Source organism: Monodon monoceros, unplaced genomic scaffold, assembly GCF_005190385.1.
Source record: "Monodon monoceros isolate NGI ecotype Baffin Bay Population unplaced genomic scaffold, NGI_Narwhal_1 Super_Scaffold_9, whole genome shotgun sequence".
Lineage (NCBI taxonomy): Eukaryota > Metazoa > Chordata > Mammalia > Artiodactyla > Monodontidae > Monodon > Monodon monoceros.
In genome coordinates, this window is record NW_021703786.1 from 43,553,618 (window position 1) to 43,581,229 (window position 27,612).

General features: G+C 45.6%; 1 protein-coding gene across 2 annotated transcripts in view; it reads right to left on the minus strand.

Annotated features, from left to right (window-relative positions):
* Window positions 1-9,229: 9,229 nt before the first annotated feature.
* ADPRM (ADP-ribose/CDP-alcohol diphosphatase, manganese dependent) overlaps window positions 9,230-27,612 on the minus strand; it is a 382,718-nt gene continuing 364,335 nt past the window's right edge. Inside the window, exons 8-9 of one of the 2 annotated variants that reach the window (XR_003791849.1) lie at window positions 17,435-17,867; window positions 9,230-11,552 (exon numbers count right to left, since the gene is read on the minus strand). The gene's annotated coding sequence lies outside the window, so the exon portion shown is untranslated. The remainder of the gene's footprint in view (window positions 11,553-17,434; window positions 17,868-27,612) is intronic. The other variant, XR_003791851.1, reaches the window with a different exon arrangement.

A 27,612-nucleotide genomic window follows, 5' to 3' on the forward strand; every position in this document is an offset into this window, starting at 1 on the left:
CGGGCGGCGAGCTGGGGAGCGCGCGGCGCCCGACCTCACTCACTCACCATGCCCGGCTGCGACTGCAGAGGCGGCGGCGCGGCGACCGGAGCGAGCGGCCAAGCCGGGAGCCGCCTGCACGAGTGCCGGAGAGTGTGCGAGAGGAGCGAGGGAGACACCCGCACACGCGGGAGCGCCGCGCGGGGAGGGGCCGGCCGGGGCCGGCGGGGGCGGCGGGGGAGGGGAGGCGAGCGGAGGGGGGCGCTGCTCACCGCCGCCCACGTCTCCACGCCCGGGCGCCCGGGGGAGGGGGGGGCTCCTCTTCGCCGCTCCCCGCTCGCGGCGACCGCAGCTCCGCGTCACCAAAGCCCAGGACACCGGTTCATCAACGCGGCCAACAGGCGCCCGGGAGCCGGCCCTTGGCGGGGCCAGGCCCCCCTGCCCGGGCCCGGTCCAGCCCTCGCGGCCGCTCCCGCCCCACCCCAGTCCGTGCGTGCGCGGCCCGAGCGGGAGTTGGGGTGTCTGCGAGCCTTTGCCTCTCCCTAGTGGCGACGCTCGCAGCGGAGGGAAGCGGTCAGGCCCATTGCTACAGGTTCCTAAACTGAGACCAGGGGTCAAGTCGCTCCTCTGAAGTTACTGGGCCACCAGCGAGCAGGGCCTGCGCGCTCCTCCCCTTGGGCACTCTGCTGCGCACCCAGCACACAGGCGGCCCCAGCGCGGAGAGCATCTCATTGCTTCTTTCCGGGGACTTGGCCCAGAGCGTTCGGGAAGAGTTAGGGAAGCTCTCCTAGCCTCTGAGCCTCAGCTCTGAAATTCCTCCGCTTTAGCTGATGGGGGCGGGGGCGGGGTGGGGAGGGGGAAAAGGGGCGTTCCTGCGTGCTTACTGCTTGGGTCTGGGAAAGGAGGCCTGAGTCTAACTTTCAAAGCCATGAGGCCACCCAAGGGGGAGTTACAATCCTCATCTTTGACCTGAGGGGGTGGAGCTGGGGGCAGGAAAATGAGAGCAAAAAGCGACGTCCAAAATTCCGCCAGCAGTCCTGGCCCTTTGAGCAAGTGCCCAGGTACTTAGGTTGAAGGCAGGGGACAGTTCATCAGTGTGTGGGCAGTAGAGATTGTCCCCAGAGCTGTCCATTCAGCCTCACGTGTGACCCAAATCAAGGATCCCCCATGCAGGAGAGGCAGAACGCCTCTTCTCAGAATCCGGAATGGATCAATTGGAGCTGAAACCCAGATTCCAAGGCCCCCGAGGGAGATCTCGATCCTAGGATGGGAGGTTCACAAACTCCCCTGGCAGCTCCCCACTTGCTTCTATCTCTCCATTTCCTGCCTCTTCCCCTGCACCCTCTCCCACTCCCCCAATTCTCTCTACTCAGCTGCCACCCTCTTCTTCATGATTCTGTTCAACAAGCATTTATTTTAGTTAGTGCCTACTCTCCACCCAGCACTGTGCTAAGTGCTGAGATAAAAGCTAAATAAGACAGTCCCTTTCCTCAAGGAAGGGGAGCTTGTAAACCACTGGGGAGGCAGACAACAAATGATGAACTTATCCATGGTTATGTCCCATGACAAAGGTGGGCACAGAGTGTGCTCTGAGAGGCACCCAGATGACAGGCACCCAACCTAGCCCGGGAGGGGAAAGGTGGAATCGAAAGCAGTTTTCTCAACGAGATAAGGAGCAGAATCTCGAAGTTAATACAGCAAACAAGAGGGGAAGGACACTCCCAGCAGAGGGAGCATCATTAACAAAATCCAGAAGACAGGAGGCAGTGGGGTATGCGAGCTGGGGAGACAGCAGCTGAGCATAAACTTGGAGGGAGTCTTCCAAATAAAGCTGGCAGAAGAGGGCTGTGTCCCCTGCCAAAGAACTTGAATTTATTCTGCAGCGGATGGAGAACTATTGGTGGGTTTTACTCAAAGGGAAGTCAGTCAGATTTACATGTTCACTGGATCTCTTAAGTCAGCTGGAGTGAGGAACAGTGGATGGGAGAAGAGAGATATGGAAGCCTTTCGGATAATCCAGGTAAAAGAAGATGAAGGGGTGAAGTAGGTTTCTGGCAGTTGGTGGTCAAAGGGCAGGTTCAGGACAGCATTCGTGATGGTCATGTGGAAATGCCTTTTAGAGCTCTAAGTGGTGCAATTCAGCACAAGCGTTAAGCTCAGGAGAGCAGATAAAAGTATATATCATAACACACACATATACATTTGGGAATCATAAGTACAAATTTTTTACCTTCAGACTATGTGCAATTTTAAAGCCAATCCCTTCCTTTTCTCTTCCCTGAGCTTTCACCTCCCCATCATTATTCCAAAATTGGGAGCTTCCTAGCAATGGGTAGAAACATGCCTTCTTTGCGTGGGACTCTAACAGGATTTGATCAGTGGCACTAAGTAAGGGAAATTGCTTTGGTTCCTCAGACCACCCTCACAAATATGTTCTGAACCTCTGTGCTCATAGATGGTAGCATCAACAAACTCACAGGAAATAGTAGATCTCAGAATTGAACAGGATGTTAGGGGTTATCTATTCTAACTCTTATTGAATGCAAAACGCTATACATCTTATTGACACTTTGCCCTTTGTAGTTGACCAGGCTGGTTGCCCACCAACATTCATTCCCCTACTTTCTCCTTCTAGTTTCAGTACCTGAATTGTTGACAGTATGGAAGCATCTTTCTGTTGCGGATGTGACTTATTAAAAAAGTGCCCAAGAATCATCTTTTTCAACACCTATACATACAACTTCAGAGCGCTCGTAGGCTCAGGAGACAGTGACCCAATCCCTGGCTCTAGAAGACGGATCCCAGTTGCGCTGAGCCAATCATAATAATCCCATTGCCCTTGCCAGATTAGTTAAGAATGGATATGTGATCCAGCTCTGGCCAATGCTAAGCGCGGGAACTGTTGGGAGATTCTGGGGAAATATTCCTTGCTCTACTTTTTTAAGTGTTGTTTCCGTGGAGGTTATGACCATGGGGGGCTGAGGGGGTGGGGCAGGGGGGACAGAAACCAGTCATTAGTCGAAATTGATATTCAGTTTGACAGTCATCAATGCTGCACAGGAAATACCTCTGCCCTTCCAGGCAGACTGTAGAATTGCAATTCCTGGCCCATTAGTGAGCAGGAGGGGAGAGTGACTTAGTACTACTGGTCAAAACTCCTGAGCAAAAATGGTGCATGTCATTTCTGAACCAGAGCATCCAGCTGCCGCTTTAAGACATGGGAGAGCTCTCGTTTTCTCCTGCCATGGTGACCAGCGACACTCCAGGTGGGAGTGGCTTTGTCAGCCTGGAAGCGGTGTCAGTGAGGAGGCCCCACCATGGACATGTAGCCTGAATAAGACTGAACTCTTCTTAAAGCCACTGGAATTGGGTCTATTACTGCAGCGTATCTTAACCCGTCCTGACTGATACACTGAGGATGACAGAAGGAACATCATGAAGCCATTCAGGGAACTTTGCCCTAGGCTCTCACAACTCCGATCTTCCAATAACGTAAGAGAATTAAGTTTCTTATGTCAAAGCCTCTTTGAATCCAGAGCTTTCCTTACGTGCAGCCAAAGGCATCCTATGGATATAGCATGTATTTTCTGTCTCCATTCTGACTTAGGGTTTCCACCGAGCTATGGTAGACAAGTGACGGCCACTCCTTTTCACAAGGGGTGGCCTCTGTTTGTCTTCCCTTTGAGGCTAGGCCCGCCTTTTGACTTGCTTTGCCTGATGGCACACGGCAGAAGTGATGCTCAGCCAGTCTGAGTCTAGCCATTAAGAGGCCTGGCGCCGTCTTCCTTTGCATTCTTGAGATCGAGCTGCCATGGAAGAGGCGTGGGCTGCCTGTAATACTCTGGGAGGAGGAGTGAGACCACCACGACATGGAGAAAGACCCTGGGAGACAAGATGCCACCTTTGGCATTTGATTCCCAGTTGAGCTCCCAGCGGAACGCAGCAAAGGATGGGACCCAAGTGAGGCCAGAAGAGGAACCATCCATCTCAGCCCCGGACAACCCACAGAATCATGAGAAGTGACAGACTGATGGTGTTGTAGGTGTTTGAAACCATTAAGTATTGCGATGGTTTACTACAACACAACAGACAGCTAAGTCCATCCACAGATCACAGCACAGACGCTGAACAGAAATGTATTGGGTGCAACTTCCAGCCACTAGATGTCCGAAGCTAGTTTTCATGAGCTGCTGTATGAATTTGCTAGGGCTGCCATCACAAAGTACCACAAACCAGGTGGCTTGCAGAATAGAAAATGATTGTCTCGCAATTCTGGAAGCTGGAAGTCTGAAATCAAGGTGTTGGCAGGGTTGATTCCTTCTGAGTATAGGATCTTTTCTAAGTGTCTCTCCTTGGCTTGTAGATGGCTGTCATTATGTACACATGATGTTCTACTTGTAACCTGGCCCAAGGTTAACTCACTTCTGCATTCACTTATTCATTCTTTATCATTTATTCTACCAATTAGCCCTTCAATAAATATTTAACGAGCACCCACTATGTGCTAGTCCAAAATACAAACAAATAGATTATGCTTTCTGACTTGAAATCTGGAATCCTACATAGGGCCTCATAGAAGTGCCTTCTCTCTACCACATACCAGATGTGATCGACTAAATGTGTCCCCCCAGAATTCATATGTTGAAGCTCTAACACCATCCCCATGCCGTGTGAGGACACAGCAGGAAGGCAGCTGTCTGCAACCCAAGGAGAGAGCCCTCACCAGACACCAACTCTGCTGGCACCTTGATTTGGATCTCCACTCTCCTGAAAGGGGAGAAATAAATTCCTATTGTTTCAGCCGCCCAGTTTTTCGTATCTTGTCATGGCAGCTGGAGCTAGGACACCAGAGATTGAGAGGCAAAAATAAAAAGGTTTGAGAAGACTTCAGAAATGTTTTTCCCCCGAGCTGAGTGTCCAGCAGTTCCCTAGGACACAGACTCTTTTAGTTAGGTCGTGAGCTACACTACCAGGAGGATGCCTTAGCAGATTCAAAGCACCTCGGAGACATGCTGGAAACACAACTGAAGAGTCTAATGTGTGGGCCACATGTGAGCTCAACATCTTAACAGCTTCTTGAGAAGCTCTCCTTAAGGGGCTGCTTTCCTACTGTGATCATCTAGGGCTATCAAATGTGGTTTTCTCCACGTTTGTTGTGACATTATTAGCAAAGACAGGTGAAGATGCATGCACTTTTATACTTTTAAGCCCAAGACGTAGAACCCTACTGTTAGAATTGGTCTAGCTATTGTGACTGTCTTAAGAATAAGGTCACGTTACAACACTAAATGATTGAGAGTTTGGGGCTTTCCCCCCTTTTAATGGAGGTAAAGCTCTTCTGTATCCCCAAGCATGTATTGAGTCACAGAGTAGCTCATTTTAGTTGTGTGTTTCCTGGGTAAACTTGTACCGAATCATTTTCAAAGGACACGTTTAGCTGGATCTATGGAATGTGATTGATCTACACAGCATTGCATCCAGTCACTCCTTATGGTAGGACAGGCTGTAACAGTGTTCTCTGCTATGATGCCCTCCTCCTGTGCCCAGAGCAGACATCACTAATCAATTAACGAACCCTTTCCTGCTGAGACCAGGCATAGCCTCAGAAAGCCCTTCCACAAACAAAGATCCAAATAGCCAGCAGAGATTAACTATAGCTGGAATTAGTACGAGAAGTAAATCCTATTTGCCTAACAGCTCAGTGAGAGGCGACAGTCATAGTGGTTCAAGCATAGTTCTGTTACTTTATGTAGATGTGGTTTTAGAATTCTGTTCCAATTATACAGCGTTATTGCCCCAAACGGAAACATTTATGAAAGGAAGGGGGTGAGAGTGTGAGGGACACCAACGTCATTGGTCATTATGTGCTTTTTACTGAAAGACGTCACTGATTTACAGCCAGAAGAAATGCACACCGGGGTTAGCACTTCCCGAGAAAAGTGATAATGAAGTGTTTGCCAAACGAATGCCAAAGATAATCATCGTACAGCCTCTCTCAGATATTCATGTGCAGATTCTGTGCATTGCTATTCCATTTTCTCTTCGGTTGTAATTTATTGATATTTTATTCCAAACCACCAGGGATTAACACACAAAAATATATTTCCCTATAAAACTAGGAAGCCTGTTACGAGCGCATTAGACATAGATGGCATAGGGTTCGTATCAACCTGTGTTCTGTGTCAGTACAAACTGTTTTTCATACTTCTGCGTCCTACCTTTAGATCATGACTTTTGTGTCTATTGTGTCACATGGGTTACCTTGAATTCTGTTTCCGACTTCCAGGAAGTTAAACCTGCCATAGGCAGTAGTGCCTTCAGTAGAACAGGTACATGTGATTTAAAACAACCCGCTAAAAATGGTTGGTGTAGCTTTTTCCTTTAAAGGGAAAAAAAAATTGAATTAACTAATTGGACCTAACCCACTGATCTAATCCAATTGACTGGGCACAAATTGGTCATTAATACAGACAAATGAATAAACAGCAATTCTTGATTCTGTTTCAGAATGTAGACACTATCTGGATGGACCATCTGTTGGGTGAGTGCCAAGCTAAGGGTGAATCACTGAATAGACGGATGCCATCATTAAAATAACTGAGGTAACTGGGCTGAAAGGACCAATTTTGTTGTTGTTAACTCCCATCAATTTTCAAAATTACTAATTTGATCCTGGAATGACTTCTGTGGACAGAGGTCCATTCTGACATGCTCAGTCTTGATCAAGACATTGAATAACCCCATCCTCAGACATAACCAGTGTGCAGATAGGTCCTGCAGGAGCCAGGAAGCAATTAAAGGAGGGAGGGCTGGCCTGAAGATGCTTGGCGAAGGAATTTCTGGAGATAGTTGGCCAGAGTGCCTGAGAACTATTTCTTGACCTTGGCTTGAGGGTCTGATTTTCCAACTTATTTTTCAAGTCCTGGCTCAGCACCTGATGGTGCCTGTTCAATTTTACCCTCATATCCCAACTCTCTCTCCTAAAAGCCCAAGCTTGGGGAGTGGAGATGAACTCCTTCCAGATCTTTCTATCCGAGGAGTCACCAGGTGCTGAAGGACAAGGTCATGGTGGCACTGGTGTGGTGGTAGAGATAGCTCCTGGGTTGTAGACACTACAGATCAAAAGAGAGAAACCGGGGCCAGGGTTATCCTGAGACAGACAACATTGGAGTTGTGTTCAGGCCTTTCAGAACGGCCACAAGCTCAGTGGAATCACACGGGAGGAGTGAAGCAGAGGGTTCATTTAGAACCGGCCAGTCGGTCCAGAGAGGTTACACCAGAAAGGGAGGTCACGGCAGGGCAGTGAATTAAACCCAGCAGACCTGGAAGACCTCAGAGCAGGAAGCGTGATGAGTCGGGATCCATCTAGCAGTTAGGAAGAAGGACGTGCATGAGAACCGACAGGAAGGGCAAGACACGGCCACCGGGTCTAATCACAGTGACGGGTGCCCTAGCCAAGAAGTGGCTTACAAGCTTTCAGCAAGAGCAACTATCGACTCCGAAGAACGGGCTCGCCGCGGCTTGCAGGGGGAAATAGCTAGAGATGAAAGTGATGCGTGGGATGGATCCCACCAGGCCAAGGGTGACCACAGGCTGTGCCCACTTGGCCTCCATGATCCCGTTTAGGTAACCACGCTCAATTTCCTGCATCACTTCCACCACAGCCCCTCTCCCAGCAACGGACTTCATAAATATGCACAACGTGCTGGTTGCACAATGCTCGTGATTGAAAATATCTAATTGGCCATTATGTTCATCCCTTTTCATTTTACCCTGCTTCTCATTCTTTCAGTTCAGTATCTTCTCAGGTTTTTATTTTCCATCAATACGTTCCCATTTCTGCCTATAACCCCCCCAAGGTAATTTTGAACACATTTAATTTCAGGATATGCCAGTCCCTCTGAGAGATAATATATTCCAGGAGAAGAAAGAATATTTGGCAAAGAACTTGGTCTTGATTCTCATCTTCAAATTGCTTATTGTCCTATCTCAGAATTTCCTGGTTTTTTACTCTATCACCTTTATAGAGATTGCACACCGTAGGACAGTGGTTCTCAACCTGGGGGTGATGGGGAACCTCTTGAAATTATAGCAAAATTGTGTATGCCTGCGTGCATGCATGCTATTTTTAGGAGACATTTCATCAGACAATCAAATGAATTCAGACCCCAGAAGAAAAAATGAAAACATTACGAAAGGACGAAAACTCTAAGAACTGAGTTCAGAAGACCTAAATTCCAGTCCTTGGGTTACTTTTTACTAGTTCGGTGACTAGTATGTGACCTCCTGGGGCAGAGTTTCTTTTGCTGTAAAATAGAGAAGGTAATTCTGGCCTTTCATACAACACAGGATTAAATGAGACCATGGATGGTAAAGTATCGGAAACTCGGAAGTTCAATAAAAGCGTTCATTTTTCTCATGCTGCCAAATCTCCCAGTTATGCAAAAACATAAGGGCTGGATCAAAAGTCAAACCCAACCAGTTCTGGCAGCGAGGAACGTGCTGTTTTCAAAGCACACCCCTGTCCTCTAATGATATTTCAGTCTTCCCGAATTCCTCACTAGCTTTGTGCGTGGTTGCATGGGGAAGAGAAGCATCGTGGCAGTTATCCAGTTTATTCAATCAATTATCTGGGTATTTGAACTAATGTGATTATATATTCTTGCTACACTATTTGTTTCTGGACCCTACTCTCCCTTTTGGTGTATAAACATGCCTGAGGACACGGCCCCTGTGCGGACAGCTGCCCGTGCAGAACAACTCTTTAAGAAGTTTCTGAAGTTAGCTCTGTGTGGCAGTTGACTGTGTGATCAGCTCCAGCGACAGCCAGCTAGGAGTAAAGGATGGAAGGGTTCAACGTTTTCCCTCCAACAGAGAAGGGCTTTGACCTAAGTGGGGGCCCTGGACAATTTTGGAATCTGAGACCACAGGGATGCCAGCTGGCAAATTAAACAAGGAGTGAGATCAAAAGAGGCCGCAGTGAGGACCTGGAGGGACAAGGTGACACTTTATTACCAAGAGAGTAACACCTTTTAATTGGTGAACACAACAAAGGAAGAGGTGGCAGCCCCAGCTCGCTTCTGATTCGCTCACGCGCCGAGTGGGGTTTGAGACAACAAAATCCTTTCCTCGCTTCATTTAGAAGTTGTGATATTGATTAGGAAACAAAAGGCCACGCAGGAGACAAAATGTGAAACAGAAGGAGGCTTCTAACTGATAAAGACTGAATTTATTAGAAAGTACCCTGAAAGCCAGGCATAATGAAATGAAAATAACTTTATTAATTCAGCATTAAGAGGAAAATGTTATTCAGGAAAAGAAATAACACACTTTGTAGGGGGCAGCAGGGGGGACACATGGGTTTACGAGGACTGTTTAATTTTGAATAATGCATATGTCAACTCCATGGATCCTTCCCCAAATTTGCTTCTTTCCTTCTACGGCTCACTCATCCTACTCTGTCAACAAGCCTAGAACAAACACATTGGAAGGCTGAAAATATTGCTTTCACTTCCAGAGGAGACTACCTGAAATTACAGGCATTTAGAACAGCATTAAATTAAAAAAACACAGCTTGCAACAGCCATAATTTTTTACAACGTAAGCATGGCTGTGAAGGTGATTGTGAAGCTTCTGGGCTGGGATGGCAATTGTAAGGGTTTTTCTTTTCAGTCTGGACCCACTTTCACACTGTAGTGGACGCTGATGGTTCCAAGCAGCGATACGAATACTTTATTGTTAACAAAGGTCCAACCTCTATTGAGATATCTTTAGTTTTTTCCCTAATGTCCTTTTTCCTGTTCCAGGACCGCATCTAGGATATCACGTTACATTTAGCCATCACGTCTCCTTAGGCCCCTCTGGTCTGTGACACGTTCCCAGACATTCCTTGTTCTTGATGACTTTGACAGATTGGGGGAGTATGGGCCAGGTATTCTGTAGAATGTCCTTCCACTTGGGTTTCTCTGATGGTATTTCTCATGGGTAGACTGGAGTTATGGGTTTGGGGCAGGAAGGTCACCGAGGTGAGGTATCATTCTCATCATATCAAGGATACAAGCTATTAATGTGATTTAACCATAATGACGTTGACCTCGATAACCGCTGCCGAGGCAGTGTTTTGTCAGATTTCTCCACTATAAAGTTATGCATACCGTACTCTTTGGAAGGAAGTCACCAAGCGCAGGTCGCATGTAAGGAGTGGGGATTTACTCTCCACCTCCATGAAGCGGGTGCACAAACCTCAATTATTCGGAATTCTTCTGCCCAAGAGATTTGTCTTTTCTCTTCCACTTATGTATATATTCAATCATTTATTTACATCAGTATGGACTCACAGATACTTATACTTTGGGCTATAATCCGACACTATATCATTCATTTTCTTGTTCAAGTTGCCCCAGCTTTGCCCGTCACGAGCTCTTTCAGTTGGTTCTTGTGTCCATTTGGCAAACACACCGCCGTTGGGGTTTTAGGTTATTTGTCTTTGAACACTGCTTTACTTTTCAGCGCTATAAGAACTTCTTACAAAGTTACACATTTCCTGCCCCAATCACTGACTCAGCCATTTCTCCAAAGAGACCTGGTCCTTTTTCTTGTAGAATGGTATTTCTTCTCTTTATTGTTTTTGAAAAGTATCCACTTATACCACTTTCTGCCAATCCTTCCCTTGTCCCCCTAACTTCAGGAATCCAATTCTTTCCCCCTGATTTTTTTACTATCCTTTTTAGCGCCTTCAAAAATCTGCCTTACAGATACCTCTAAGATTGAACATTTTCATCACATTTGGAGCCCCTCTCTCTAAAATCTCTCACTCTTCTGTCATCTTTCTACTGAACATCGCGGGTTCCCCTCCCTGGCACCTATAGCGCGTCAGCCGCAAGCTGGAAGGAAAGGAATCGAGAGGACTACTAAGAGAGGGAGTGAGCTCAGGCTGCCTCCTGGGGGGCACATTATTTTTAATTAATGCTGCTGCCGTTTCCTCACTCTCCCAGCCAAGTTAACGCAACAAGAATTGTATTGGCATCTGCAACGGCAAATGGAGAGGAACAGCCGTTTCAAAGGAGGGGTGACCGCCCCCCGCCCCCGATCTGGGTACACTTTGGAGTAGGGCACAGTTCACACGCAGATTGCCAGAACTCGGCGAGGCTACTGGTTGGAACGCGGTGGTTCCGGAAACACATGTCCTCCGTGACTGGCAGCGACGCCCGCTCCCCATCATGCTGAGATACTTTGAAGAAGGCTCTTTTCCAAGGTGTTCCCTGCAGTCACACGGGGGGCCAGCTTACGGGGAGCATAGGGGGCAAGAAATTAGCACCCAAACACCTTGCCATTCACGTCCAGGAAACACAGGGATCACAGCGAGAGCCGGGTCCTCTGTCTTCACTTCAGCCCAGTCGTCCCTTCCTTGCTCCCACTCTTCAGATCACCACCCCTAAGAAAGCTGGTGATTTCCTTTACCTGTGGCTCAACAAACTGTTCTTGAGGGCCAATGCAGCCCAGTGTCCGTGGTTCATGCTAGAGATGCAAAGGGATTCAGGATATGGTCCCGGTCCAGTGCAGGCAAGATTAGCCTGTGAACAGATCACATCAGACAGTGCATTATCTTTAGTATATACACCAACATCCACATATTATGTTATATACATAGATTCTGTGCCTGTTATCCATTTTTTTAAATTTTCCAAAAAATTACTAAGCTTATTGTTTTTTATCTTTAAATTTCTCCTGGGCATATATCTGGAGAAAACCATAATTTGAAAAGATACATGCACCCCAATATTCATTGCAGCACTATTCACAATGGCCAAGACATGGAAGCAACTTAAATGTCTATCAACAGATGAATGGATAAAGAACATGTGGTACATATATACAATGGAATATTACTCAGCCATAAAAAGAATGAAATAATGCCATTTGCAGCAACATGGATGGACCCAGAGATTGCCATACTAAGTGAAGTAAGTCAGAGAAAGACAAATACCATATGATGTCACTTATATGTGGAATCTAAAAAACTGAGACAAATGGAAAACAAATTTATGGTTAACAAAGGGGAAAGGGGGTGGGGGAGGGATAAATTAGGAGGTTGGGATTAACATATAAACACCACTATATATACAATAGATAACCAACAAGGGACCTACTGTATAGCACAGGGAATTATACTGAATATTTTGTAATAACCTATGAGGGAAAAGAATCTGAAAAGGTATATATATATATAAATGAATCACTGTGCTGTACACCTGAAACTAACATGATATGGTAAATCAACTATATTATACTTCAATAAAAAAATGTTTTTTAATTACCAAATTTATTGTTATCTTTAAATTTCCCAAATAATGTGTTAATACATTCTTCTTTAAGAAAAACTAAAACATTACAGATGAGGCTAAAGGTCTGTAACAAGCATACCACCTCCTCCCCAGACCCACCTATACCTCCTCCTTCCCAAATACGAAGGCAAACGCTGTTTGGGGTTTGCTGCCTATTTTCCCAGAGAACAGGTACGTTTTTAAAAAGATACTGAAATTCAGGACGGTCTTATTCAAAACGGTACGGCTGACAATCACTGACTGCCGCGTGGCTCCCCGTCTCCTCTCATTCTTTTCCACCTGTCACTTAGCCTGGGCTGGTGATAAAATTCCAGGCAATGCTTGGAATGTGGACGGGCCAAGATGGCTCTTGTCAAAATGGAATAATCAGAACGCAAGAGAAAGGCTGGGCCTGGGGAAAGCACGCAGATGTCCTCACTGATGGATCCAGGCTGGACCAGGGAAATGAACAAGGGACAGCCATCACCAAGAGAAGCAGGAGGCGGTGGGGAGTGCAAAACTGGAGGAAGGATCCCGGGTGAGGGAGTTGTGGAGAAAGATGACCATGGTCCTCAGGTCCAGGAGGGATGGGAGAAGCAGGCCCCTGCAGGCAAAGCCATAGTCTTTGAGCAGATCCTGGTTACAGGCACGTGTCTGCATAGTCCCAGGGGAGCGGTCTGCCCTGACCAAGACTTCCTGCCATGGACACCCGTCTATACTTTTTATTAGTAGAACCTAGATTGAGAAACACAACATCCCCAGGAGCATAGACACCCCCCTCCTTGTCCCAATTAAAGGACCTGAGGTTTTCCTTGGCAACCCTATTCGAGGTTTTTTCATCCTGATCTCTAAAGGCCCCAGAGGGTTCAGCAAGACAGAGAACAGGGAGGCGTGTGTGTGTGTGTGTGTGTGTGTGTGTGTGTGTGTGTGTGTTGGTGGAAGAGAGTCTCTTTTTCTCGTGTAATAGTGACAAGATTTTTAAATATTAATGTGCTTTTCCCTTTTGTCCGTCTGCGTCCATGACCTGTTCCCTGATAGGCTCAAGGCATTAACCCACCTGGGGAAGAGAGGGGGCTGGTCCCATGGGGAGGAAAGGCATAGGGACTGTTTGGGGACGGAGGCAAAGAGAAAGCTTCTGAGCTTCAAAATAGAGAGCTGAGCGAAGTATACGGCAGGGTTGAGAGAGGGGCACTTCTGGGAAAGGACTGATGTTCTAAATTCCCTAGTTCTCACTTAACACAGCCAGCCAGCTCCGAGAGCTTTAAGTAAAGGAAGTCTGGGCAGGTAGGAAAGAAGTTAAAGAAAAACTCCCTCTTTCTGACATGAATGACTATGGGGACTTGAAGCAGAGAGAAAAGAGGAAACAGGATGGGGACAGAGACTCTTAAACAAGCAGCTTGATTTCCCCTTCTAGACCGTCTCTCTATAATTATAATACACAGAATTAAGGCAACACAAGGCATCGCTGCCCAGCTAGGAAGGTGGAGGCACTGGTTGGGCTGCCAGCAGGGCTGGCTTGCTTCCCTGAAGTGCCCTTGACCCCCTGGGGTTTGGACACTGTCTCCGGAGACACAAGGCCTGCTGGGAGGAGGGTGAGGTGCCCACATGGCAGACGGTGAAGCTGGACAGGCTCGGCCAGGAGCCAGGCCAGGTGGCGGATGCAGCAAAGACACAGGGAGGAATGCAGCGTCAGCAGGAGTGGAGAGGAGGCCAAGGCAGTGGTGATGGGCCTGGGTCCCAGCCCGGCCAGGAAAGAAAAGACCCCGCGTTTCAGCCACAGGCATCAGCATCAAACACCTGCAGGGCTTCCGGAGACGGGATCATGCCAGGAACGTGCTGTGGGTTCCTTGGGGCAAATGGGAGTGCATCCAAGTCATGGATCCTTCCCTTTATCACAAAAGTGGGGAGGGGTGATTGCTGACCTTCTGTTGTGTTTCCTGGGCCACAAATCATGGCAGCCTTGCGGGGTGGGCTGGGCCCATCCAATTCTGTCCTCAGAGATGTCCTCTTCCTGGAATAAGAGGTGCAGAGACCTCTGGCTCTTTCCCCAGGTGTTTCCCCAGCAACCTCTCCTAACGCCTTCCCTGGGACAGGCATTTTGGACAGCTCAGTCTTTGGTGGCCCCTCCCCAAACTGAGGGTTCTTGGTCTGGGCGACCCCACTCTGTAGGACAGCTCTGCCAGCAGCCTTGGCACTCAAAATCTCCTGGTGGCATTGCAGGACCAGGACAGAGTGCACATCTCTGCTTCTTAACAAGGCTCCCGCGGAGCTGCCGTGATAGTGGAATGGAAACAGGCTTGAGATGGCTCACCAGGGGCACTGTACCCTCCCAGCCATCCTTTCAGGATTTGCCAAGTAGGCAGGATGCTTCTGCCTGAGCTAAGTTGATAATCACACAGCATGACGGGGGAGAGCTCCACTCTTAGAGGTGGCTTCCTCCAGAGCCTTCCCAGACCCTGGGCATGGAGAAGAAGGTGCACCAAAGGCTCAGCTTTTTGCCAAAGCAAGAACCAACAGAGGCCAGTCTAGAAACAAAACGAGCACTGCCGGCTTGGATTGCAGGTACCCACTTTTCCTGTAGAACAAGAGACAGGCTCAGACCTCAGGCTGGGGGCTCTAGTGACCTTGAATGATCCAAGACCATCCTGATTCCATGTAACATTCTCTCTTCAAGAAAGGCCTTTCTCTCGACGTATAATCAAATGCCATTATATGTTAATATCTCTGTAAGGCCTTTCATCTTTTAAAAATTCCATGTGCTCAATTTGTGTATCTTGAAATCTTCCTGTATCCACAGTTGCTGAGGCTGGGATAGGTCAGCTGGGGTGCCTTTGGAGTCCATACTTACTTATCACATCACATCATAAATAATTTTAATGGGAAAATGTTAGGTGCTGTTTTCTTAAAAAGCAGGTTGGAAGTGAGTTCAAAGGAAGGACAGATGCCATTGGCTTGGGGAATTGGTAAGGTTTCACATGTCTTCTAAATGGTAAAAACAACCAGAATAATTATGTGACCGATTATATCATGCTGCCTAAATACACACAGAATTTTGTTCACTGTGGGATCATGAAGAGGTCTTTGAACTAAAAGTGAAGGCAAGGTACAGTGTCCTTAATCTGTAAAATGGGAAGAACTATATGGCCCTGGTGAGCCATCTCAGGCCTGTTTCCATTCCACTATCACGGCACTTACAGTTCTCAATTTCTATTGACACTTTCCTACAGAATGTGTTAAGAATGTGCACTTTTCAACCATCACATTGGGGTAGTATACATGTCACATTTCTTGATTTTTTTTCTAAATTAAAAAAAAACACAACTGATCAGTTGGATCTCATAAAAATTAACTTCTGCTCTGTGAAAGCCACTCGTAAGAAAATAAAATGACAAGCTAAAGACTGGAAGAAAATATGTGCAAAGCACATATCTGACAAAGGAGTGGTATCTAGAATATACAGAGAAACTCAAAACTCAACAGCAAAAAGCAAACAATCCAATTTGAAAATGGGCAAAATACACGAACAGGCGTTTCACTGAAGAGGATCTACAGAAGGCAAATGAACACATTAAAAGGTGTTCAGCGTCATTAGCCATTAGGGAAACACAAATTAAAACCACCGTGAGATACCACTATATTCATATCAGAATAGTTAAAATTAAGAATAGTAACCACACCAAATGCTGAAGACGATGCAGAGAAACTGGGCCACGCATCCACTGCTGGCTGGAACGTAAAATGGTGCAGCCACTCTGGAAAAGGTTGGCGGTTTCTTTAAAAAGTAAACGCACGATTACAAATGACCCAGAAATGCACTCTCAGGCATTTATCCCAGAGAAACGAGAACCTATGTTCACATGAACACCTGTACATGAATGTTCATAGTGACTTACTCGTAATAGCCCCCAAATTTAAAAAACCAAATGTCCTTCAATGATAAATATTTAAGTGATGGTACACATCCATATCATGAACTACTGGTCACCAATAAAAAGGAGCTAATTATTGATATGCAACAAGCTGGATGAATCTCAAGGGAATTACACTGCATATAAAAAGCCCATCTCAAAAGGTTACGTACTGCATTATTCCACTGATACAGCATTTTTGTTTGAACAGCAAAACAATGGAAGCAACCTACATGCCAATTTGTTGGCAAGTTGTTAAAGAAATTATAGTACATTCATAGAGTGGAATAGTATTCAGCCATGAAAAAGTATAAGGAAGTGCTTTATATACTGATGTGAAATTACCTTCATGAACAGGAGATGAAAAAAGCAATGCAGAAGAGTATGTGCAATATGTTGCCATTTCTGTAACAATGGGACTACATATATGCTTGTCACTGATGGCAAATGCTTAAAATTCTACAGGAAGACTACAGAAAAGACCAATAACATTGGGTTGCCTCTGGAAAGGGAAGGTTTTTGCTGAGGATCAGGGGTGGAAGGGAGACTTTTTTTTTTCTTTGTGCATCATTTCAAAACTTGGAGGTTAAACCATGTGCATTAATTGCTTATTAAAAAATAAAATATATTTTTGGAAAAGAGAAGCTCTGAAAAATATCCTTTTCTAAATATAAATGATGACCAGAGTTTTTCGAGGTCCAAGGGGCCTTCACACCCCCTGCAAGTTTCTTCCTGCCCCTGCATGGCTTTCCTAGGTGATGGGCACTGCACCCGTACTGTCTACACAGGAAGGGGAAGATGGGAGCCTTTGTTGGCGGCAGGGTGTGTGTGGGGGGGGTGGTAGGGAGTGAGTTGGTGACTGTGGCATCAGGCGGAGCTGCATCTGAAAGAGGAAAAAGGTCTTTTCACCTAAAGTAATGCAATTAGGACACCTAGTGTCCAGTGACTTCTCTCACCAGACCTGTTCCCAGAACCATGTTGGCAAGGGAACAGAGAGGAGTTAAGAGCCCTTGCTGTATTTCTTCCTCCTGTTTCATTTTTAACACTGAAATTACTCCTACCCGAGACGACTTCATCAAGTACATTTGTTGCTTCGCAAACTCAGGAGTTCCCCCTGTTGAAATCCCAAACTACCCCCATACACAGAGGGCAAGGAGAGACCCAAGAAAGAGGCAGACTGCTCCACACTGGTTAATGGTAGGTTGAATAAGCAAGGAAACTTACATACAAGGCTTGTCTGGGACGAGTAGACCTCTGCACCTGCCCGCCAGAATCTTAAACGTTTATGTAGAGGCCTTAACTGGGTTCAGTCATGTACGCCGTCCAGATGGTCTTGGCAACACATGACTCTCTCAAGGCTGAGCCCTTGAATATGGCTCCCGCTGTGGGAACGGTGGTCAGAACGTACATTCCAGGGACAGGAGGGGCGAGGAGCCTCTGATTGCCAGGGTCCAGCTTGCAGGTTCACCAGCGATCACGTCCTCTCCATGATGTCCTCCAATGGTATTTCTGAGACATCTGTTAATTTCTCCTTTACCGCTGCAGTGTCTAAACAACCAGGGAAGGCTCCAAGAGGAACACTCAAACTTCCAGGGCTGCTTTGTCCTTCCTGCAGGGCTAACCCAATTCCACGGGGGGCTCTGTAGCTCTCCTGAGGCTGGAAGCAAGAAGTGTTAGAGTCCCCACCCTCGCCCAGCGTCTGGGTCTAGGCCATGACATCCAGACATGGCTAACTGCATACTGAGATGAACAAAGGCAATTCCAAACCAACAGCTTCCTGTCGTAGTCTCTATCCATTCCTCTCCTGCATCTTTCACTTTTGTACGAGACTCTGAAGCTATTTGCCCAGGAGTAGTTTGTCTCTAGTAACTCCTTCTTAAACTGTCTTCAGGGAGCTTGCTATATTTTCTGCTCTGATCTGCAAGGGAAATTCCTAAAGGTGTATTAGATCAAAGGTCACTGTGCCCACTTCCAGGGCTGCCTGGAAAGCTAGCTGGATAGACTCTTCTCTGCATCCCCCTCACATGTGTAAATCTGTGATTCAGTTTCATTATCCCATTTTAGTCTCTGAGCAGCTATGCTGTTACTGTGGCAGAAACAAGAAACTGAAATGTTCACTGATGTATTTACAGAAGATGTAATAAAATCTGGCCCCGGAGGTCAGACGGTTCGTATCCCATGGAAAGTAGTACATGCATGGGCATCAGGATTAAATACATATATTATACTAGGGTTTCAGCTCATTTGCCTAATATATTTGAAAATGACTCAATTTATTGCAAACTAAGATTTAGGAAGCTCAGTTTACAGGTTGACAAATTAGCATTTGTCTGCACATATTTCGCTATTTTGCATAATTAATTCCTCCCCATAGTACACAGGCATTTTCCTCTACAACAAAACCAGCCTATTTCTCGTTCCCTTCCTGTTAGCGTCATGTAAATGGTATTTATTCAGAAGATGCATATTCTTTTCCAAAGCATCCCTTGGAACATGACTGAGATTTTCATCCCAATCGTTATCAGCTGTTTATTACCCAGCTTCCCAAATCTCGGTCACAAAAAAAATTAGAAAAGGAAAAGTTGAGTCATAAAAAACAAAGAGAGTGCCGATGAAATGGATTCTCCTGATTCAGATTGACTGGGTGTATCAGCTAGCATTACAAGGACCAGAGAAGCAAAACGCTAATTAACACTGGCTTTAACAATAGAGAAGATACACTGATTCATTTGCCTGAAAAATCCACAGGTAGAGCAGCTGAATAATGTCACCAAGGGCTTTTTTTGTTTTTCACAATGTTCTCTTCAGAGTTGTCTTCTCCTAAGGCTGGCTCTCTTCTTCACTCTAGGATCACTTTCAAGAGCTACATAGCTCCCACCAATAAAAGAGATGCCGTCTTTATTCCCAGCAAAAGTCCTAGGTATCACTCTAATTGGATGGCTACAGTCACATGCCCAACATTGAGCCAATCACTGTGGTCAGGCAGAACAAATGCTCTGATTGGTCAGTCATATGCTTTCTCTATATAACTGGGGTAAAATCAGCTTCCCTAGACCAACATGCATCCCCAACCAAAATTGGGAGCTGTTAGAAAGAAAGAAGTAAGGGGGTGGTGGTGGTGAGGTAGACAAGGAAGCTACCAAAAAAAAATTTACTAAAGTAAAGAATGGGAAATCTAAACTGGAGAAAAATCTGAATTTCTTTAAAAGTATTCTGTAGTGCAGTTTATTTCTTTCACATACATGCAGTAAGTCAAATGAGGCCAACAAAGTGTTGACAGGCACTCACTTGAATGAACAGACATGGCTGATTGGCAATGAGCCTCTCAATTACATATAAGCACACCAATCTTTTGTTTTTTAATTTGGTACTTATAGAGAGTTTGTTCTTTGAAGGCAGGCCCACCAGACGTTTTATGAAGTACAGCTCATTGTTTTCTGTTTGAAAACTTGAGATTGCTGCAGCAGGAATGGAAATGCCTGGCAGTTGAGACCTTGAGTGGAACAGGAAAGAGGCACAGCTGCTTACTGCCCTTCCTTCTCTCTTGTAAAATTGGGCAAAGCAAGGAGTATGGAAGACCCAGCTAAGAAAGTCTGTGATGCAGAATGCACAAGGACAGCAGGTCTGGATTTCTACCAGGGAAGTATTTGAGATGTTCTGGCATAGCAACCATCTTTAGCAGTGTAAACATAATATCTCAATGAGTTTAAATTATTGTTCACATGGAAAACCCTTTCCTGATTGGAAATAGCAGGAAAGAGATGATACTTAGCGGGAATGACCAAGTCTTTCTACTGCAGTGGAACTTGTATAACTTCACAATCACTGACTAAGCAGAAATTGCAAGGATGCATCTGATTCTCTCCCTCCTCCTCCTCCGCCCATGGCAGACATAACTAATCAATCACGCACATCCCCTCTAAGCTTAGAAATGGCTTCGCAATCTCTCTTGACAAAGTGCTCCAGGGAGCCACTACCAATTGATCAGACTTGGAAATAGAGATAAAACCTGCTTGACATAACAAATTTTAGCCTGATCCTTTCCCATTTTCATTTTCTGTGATGTTTCTCCTACGGAGGTGATCCATTTGGGGGCTCATTTATTCCCTCGGCTGAATTGAGGGACTTATGAGTCCTCTTCTCCCTGACGTAAGCCTTCTCTCCTCATTGTTCTCAGGTACCTCTTACAGGAGCATTTCCCCAAGGATTATTTTAAAGCATACCCAATCGTCCCCAGATCACTCCTTATTTTATAATCTGTAACTGTCAGTGATTGATTGATTTGCCTATATTTATTTTTTCTTTATTGGTAACTGCCATACACTCCTTTCTTTGGGGTTCTTCTCTCTGCACTGAAGTACAGAAAAGGATGAAGCTGCATAATACCCCTTTTTAAAAGTTCCCTCCTTGGGCTTCCCTGGTGGCGCAGTGGTTGAGAGTCCGCCTGACGATGCAGGGGACATGGGTTCGTGCCCTGGTCTGGGAAGATCCCACATGCCGTGGAGCGGCTGGGCCCGTGAGCCATGGCCGCTGAGCCTGCGCGTCTGGAGCCTATGCTCCGCAACAGGAGAGACTATGACAGTGAGAACCCCGCGTACCGAAAATAAATAAATAAATAAATAAAGTCCCCTTCTCATCTTAAATAAATACACCCAGCTTTTCAGGTCAAGTAAGGTTTACTTTGTGTAATTTGTACCTGTTGTTTCTTAGTGTGAAGTCAATGCTCCACCTGAATCAAAATTTACTAGGGTGGGTTTCTTATTAGAAATGGTGTTTCTGAACCTCACTCCAAAGCCAACAAAGCAGAATTTCTAGTGACCTGATTTTTTTAGCCAATTCCCGAGGTGACTCTTAGGCCTGTTAAAGTTTGAAAATAACTGCTATGGGAACCAGACAGGGGGTTGGGGAGGAATCGTGGTAAGCTTATCTAGACAGAAAGAGTCTTAAAAGTTTTTAACATTGGTATCTCCTGAGCTCTATTGATTTTTAGGTGGAGCTATGTCTGATCCTTCTTAAGCTTTTACTGACTCATTTCTTGTGATTCTGCCCTGAAAGTCAGACTAGAACATAGCCAGATTAAGAGGCAGGTCAATGCAACACCTGTATGGGACATCAGTCTAAGACTGTCACTAAAACGTCACTGACAATAAGTGGAGAATTCCGTATTTATAACTCAACTGCACATGAGCAGGAAGGAATATTCGGATGAGTTGCTTTGGGAGCAAAATTCCAAGAAGCTTGTCCAAATACTAATAAAAATAACAACAATAATGATAATGATGGTGATGATGATAATAATAGTCCCTGGCCTTCCGAGGAAGTTGAGTGTGGTAAACTGTAAGGCTGCATGGAATATCTGAGGTTTGGGCCAGAGCTGAATGGTCTGGATGAGAGAACAGGTGAGGGCCTAGCCTGTGGCCTTGCACCCCTGCTTCACCACCTATATAATCAATCATGTCTATAAATAAATGGACCAACAGATACTCAAATTATCACAGATTTAAGAGGTACCCCACTTGTAACCCTCCCAGGAAACCTGTCTATTTCAGGTGGCCGGTCAGAACCGTCCAATTCTTTCATTTTCCATTTTAATCCTCGGGAATTTTTCTCCCAGGTCCCCATCCCCTTCTCTCCAAAGTCAGCCCCTCAGACTTTAGAGACCACAGGATTCGTGCATTAAAATTTGCACCTCTGAAGAAACTTCTGCCGAGCTTAACAAGCAACCAGAGGTAATAGAAGTCTTCTGGCTTCACACAGAAGTCATCCCAGGCAGTTCCCTAGTACATTTACCAGTGCCTCACGGCGGCCTTTGAACCCAGCATACAACCCATAGTGAACTTGTCTGATGTCCCTCCACTTGGAAAGATAGATCTCCTCTCCTCCACCTAGTCAAGCAAGAAGTCAGTTATTTTCTGCTGCCCTGCCCTCCTCCACCAAAGAGGACAACATAAAATACAAGTTCTTCAAATTCACAGAAATATTGAATACTTACCTCCATGGTTTTCAGGCCACAAAATCCTGTGTCATTTTTTTCCCTGTTGTCTGATGCGGCCCTTTATGCTGCTTCAGTGCATGTGCGAGAGGCGAGGCCAGCCTGTGACAACGTGGGGAAGCACAGTACTCTCCTTTGGGAATATTCATTTAACTGTGTTTTTGCATGAATTTCCCCCACCTAATTATTTTTATGAGATATTAGCAGATGGTGCATTCTTCACTTGCCCAGTACTGCTAAACTATCTAAAATACATGAGCTCTTATCACTGAGTTCTATTTAGGAATTTACTAAGTTTCTGTTTCAAGATGGAAGCCTAAGCATGTGTTGCTACTTCCGTATTCTTTCAAGTTTACATTGAAATTACACACACACACACACACACCCCCTATAACAGAGCGGGGGAAAAGAAATAGATACCATCAGTAACTCTTAAATTTGGGGGACTGTCTGGAGGATACAATATAGTCTTCACCTGATTCACAGAGAAAAATGAGAAGAAACCACAGCCCGAGGCACCAGACTTAAACGTCGGTCTCCTCAGAGGAGCCCAGAGAAGGCCCACGTTAGCGTCCCCAGGTGCAAGTGTGGGCCAGAGGTCATCTTCAAGGTTTTTATTGAAGAACTGCATTTTAAAGCCTATGGCAGTAGGTCCTTTTCTCTTCAACAGAGTTGCTGGCAGCCACGGCTTTTACAGTCAGGCCAAAGCCTGGAAACTGCTTTCTAGAGAAAGTATTTGATCTGTTACTACAAGAAATGGGTGATCTATTATCATTGCTTCGTAACAAACCACTCTGAAATTTAATAGTTAAAAAGCATTATGTATTATCATCTCTCATCTTCCTGTGGGTTGACTGGGCTCGGCTCGACGGTCTGTCTCTCATGGGTGAGCAGGGAGATGGAGTCATCTGAAGGTTTCCTCAGTCGTGTCTCGCGCCTGGCACAAGCCATCCGAGTGGCTTGGGTATCTGGGGCCTGGCCCAGTATCTGTCTCTCCAAACAACCTCTCCACGTCGCTAGCGCTGGCTTCCTCACAGCATGGTCGTCTTCCGGAAGCTGGACTTCTTACATGCCACATCTGACTTTCCCCAGAGCTCATGCTCTAAGAAACAGGAAGTGACAGCTGGCCCAGGCCCAGAACTGATTATGTCCCTTCAGTTAATAGTCTATGGATCGACGTCATCATAGATCCCTACAGACTCAAGGAAAGTGGGGATCCAACTGCACCTTTCAGGGGGAGAAGTGAACAAATGACTTACATCCATCCTACCCTGGAAGAGTTCCTGGCAAGGGTGTTGGAGACTGCCAGAGAAACAGCAAAATTGAAGCACTCAAAGGCTCCATGCTCAGAGGGCTTTGCACTGACAGTTATGGGGGTCCCTACCCTGCTTTCATATTCTTGGTCCCCAAACATGAGAAGAGAGCCTGCCTATAATTATGCTTGCTGACTGAAACCTCACATTTGGTCCTTCTGTTTAAGAAAAAGGCCTGTTATGAAAGAGACATATACAACTGCTGAGGAAAGGTACACCAATTGTCTGCACATGTCAGAGTAGCCTGTCATTAAAAAGAAACCAAAAAAAGCTCTTGCAAACAAAGACTGCAAGGTATTAAAAAAACTCAGAAGCATGAAAGAGAAAGAGAAGGATCATTAAACACAAACTAAATAATCCCAGAGGAGGGAAAAAAGAGATCATTCAGGAAAAAGATGAGAACTATTTAAAAACATTCTGATTTCTGCCTACAGGTTTAGGCAGATACCGTAACCACAAATTAAGGGCAGTCTCTTTTGCAAAGGTACCAATCAGAGAGTAAGAAAAAATGTTTCAAAATGAAGATATTACTGCAAAAGTAAAGATTTCACTAGATAGGTTGAATAATAAATTGGACAAAGATTAAGATTAGGTTTTTGATCTGGGAAGTAAAATCAAAGGAATCTCTCAGAACTGGGAGCAAAAAGATAAATAAAATATATGGGAAAAGTTAGGAAACACAAATGTCAAATCTAGGAGGCCTGACAGCAATCTAGTAGATTTCTTAGAAGGAGAGAACAGAAGCATAAGAAGATAAAACATAATTACAGACATTAAAGAAAAAAATAAAACTCCCTGAACTGAGAGTAGACGTGACTCTTAATACTGAGCATCTCCTGAGTATGGAGAAGGATAAATGAGAAAATAACTCACATATAGATGTATCATGCTGAAATTTCCTAACTCAAAGCATTAAGTGAATGTCCTTAAAGCTTCCAGAGAGAAAAGAGAGGTCACGCCCAGGGAAAGATGAACATATTAATATGCACTTCTGAGCAGCAACACTGAGTTGTTAGAGGAGCAATATATTCAAATTTCTAAGAAGAAACTATATTGGATCTGGAATTCTATACCCAGCTAAGCTATCAATAAAATGCAGAGATTAGAAAAGAAGATGTTTATGGCCAAACAAGGATGCAGCAAGTGTATCACGTGTATTTCTAATATGTGAAGAGATGGCTTACCAAAGTCCTCCTACAAAATGCAGAGCAACTATGGGAGGAAGGCCAGCATGAAACATACATTGTAGATGCAGCTGAGCATCATTCGGAAGTAAATGAAGCAAGAAAGACATTAACAGACAGTACATTGGACTGGAGTGCTTGGGAATTATACAGAAAAGATGGGTAAATATGATTACCCAAACTTTTAAAAGTTTAAAAAAACAAAAATAAGTTTGAAATATACGTAGCAAACCAGAAAAATATTTGCACCACATATAACAAAGGACTAATATTCTTAGTATGGAAAGTGCTTTTTAAGACAATTTTAAAAATGGAATAGAAATAGAAAAATGGGCAAATATCATGAATGGGCAAGTCACAAAGGAAAGAAAGAAATGAAACCAGATAAAAGGTGACTGGGATGTAGTGAATGTTTGAGTTCCCCCCCCCCGAAATACACGTATTGAAATCCTAACCCCCAACGTGATGGAATTAAAACGTGGGGCCTTTGGGAGGTAATGAAGTCAGGAAGGTGGACACCCATGATGGGATCTGCATCCTTAAAAAGGAGACTCCACCAACAAGGACCTACTGTATAGCACAGGGAACTATACTCAGTATTTTGTGATAAGCTGTAAGGGAAAAGGATCTGAAAAAGTGTATATATATATATATATATATATATAAATGAATCACTTTGGTATGTACTTGAAACCAACACAACATTATAAATCAACTATATTTTGATTTAAAAAGTTATTATTAAAAAAAAGGAGACCTCGGAGAGCTCTCTCCCACTTCTTCACTAGTGAGGACACAGTGAGAAGACAGCCATGCATAAACCAGGAAGCCGGCTCTCACCAGACACCGAATCCGCCAGCACCTTGATCTTAGATTTCTTAGTCTCCAGAACTGTGAGAAAATACATTTGTTGTTCAAGCCACCCAGTCGATGGTATTTTTGTTTAGCAGCCCAAACAGACTAAGACAGTGACAGTCTCTGGATTTCCCACAGGGCTGCTCCTCCCTAGAAATTCGTCCTGAAAAGAATGATTCCACTCACTCCCCAGGGCTCACGTGGATGGGTGGGTCAGGAGTACTGGGGTGCGGGGCGGGGAGAGTGTTGACTTTTCAAGGGAGACCGTGTTTACAGGTAGAGGGCAGGGTACTTTTTTTTTTTTTAAACAGTTACCATGTGTGAAACTTCGGAGAAAGAGAAGTTAGGCTAAGGGAAATTTTTCGGGAGTTTATTCTGCTAAGTACGTATGTGTTTAATAATTATCACGTTTATTCCTCATTATGACCTCCTGAAAAAGACAGCTTGCTTAGCAGTAGGACACTGGTGAGTTCTGAATAGCAATCAGCTTTATTTCTCCCATTTGTGCTCCAACCACACTCTGCCCCTTCCCTCAGCCACACGTGGGCCAATTGTATCACTTTCTGGTTGCTTTGGGTTATCAAAATTCCATCTGGTTTAAAGCTTTACTCAAATCTCCTATTTTAAATTCATAATCAGCTTTGGGTCCTCATCGTGGTTAGTGGGAAGGGGTCTACTCTTTCACTCTTGTCTTGCAGTGCAGGGTAGGGCCATGGTCTCCTTCTGGGTTCTCTTCTCCCCACTACGTTTCCGGGCTTCATTCCTCTAGGAAGACAGAGAGGAAGGAGAGGGACATTGGAGTTGACTTTACCTAACTGTGAATCCACCTCATTCTATCTGGTGTTTTTTGGTCTCCAGGATTGTGCTGGCATCTGTGTAGATGCAGGTGAGGTTTTCTTGGGATGGTGCGCAACTACATCACAGCCTCTGTAGTCACCCACCTCTTCCTTGTTTCCCTTTGCACCTGCCGGTGGTCCACACCCTCGGCCTCTCTCCTGATGATCTCGGGTGGCCTCGGCCTGCAGCAGCTTGAAGCAGGATTTCAGTTCCCAGAGATTGAAGTCAGGCCGCGGCAGTGAGAGCACTGAATCCTAGCCACTAGACCAATGGCCAGTGACAAGGCCCTGGCCTGTACGGCTTTGCAGAAATGAATTCCCACAAAGATGGAAAATAGTGAACAAGTAAAGTGTTTATTAGGAGGAAAAAGAGTACGTGTGGATAGACACACGGGCAGACTCAGGGAGAGAGAGTCGCGCCCTTGTGGTGGTTTGAATAACTTATGGCTCATTTTTTCCGGGTTTCCTTTGGCTAATCATCTTCCTTTGCCTGGTTTTGAGTCCGTATTTAGTATATCTCAGGGTCCTCCCATGTGTGCAGGCGCATCTCTTAGCCAAGATGGATTCTAGAGAAGAGGCCTATGGGTAAGTTGACATCACTTACTATGGGGTGGCGCCCCCTCCTTTTTTGACCTCCAAGCAACCTTTCTGCACATGTGTACTCGGGAAGGTCTCCTTGACTTCGAGAGTGAGGAATATGTGGTCTTTTATCTCTTATCTGGACAGGGTTCAGCTTCTCCTCCGTCCTGCTATTTCGCAGTATCTGCCCACAGGGGACGAACTGCTGCTCAGCCTGGGGCCCATCTATCTCCTGCCTTACTGATGGGTATCGCTGAGCTTGCCTGGTTGAGCTCTGAGCAGTCCTCAGGGCTTGCCTACTCTGCTAACTTAGACAGTCCTCTGTGTGATGCCCTGGGATGGCTAAGTGCCTCTTCTCGTTCTTGGAGGTCCCTGGAGTTCCGAGCTGCAGCCCCTCCATCCTCTGGTAGGCACACTAGACCACAGTCCCCACTGCCCATCTGCTGAGGGCTTCTCCCGCAAGCTTCCTGCCTTTAGAAATGCCCACAGAAGGGGGTGTCTGTCACTGAGCTCATATCACTCCCAGCGACACGGTCACCTTCTCCCAAGAATCGTCTCATGGTGCCCTGCTCCGAGGGTGGCATCCAGCCCGGGAGTGGCACGCCTGGCTCTCCTTCCTGCTGGGACTGGCGATCTCTCCTAG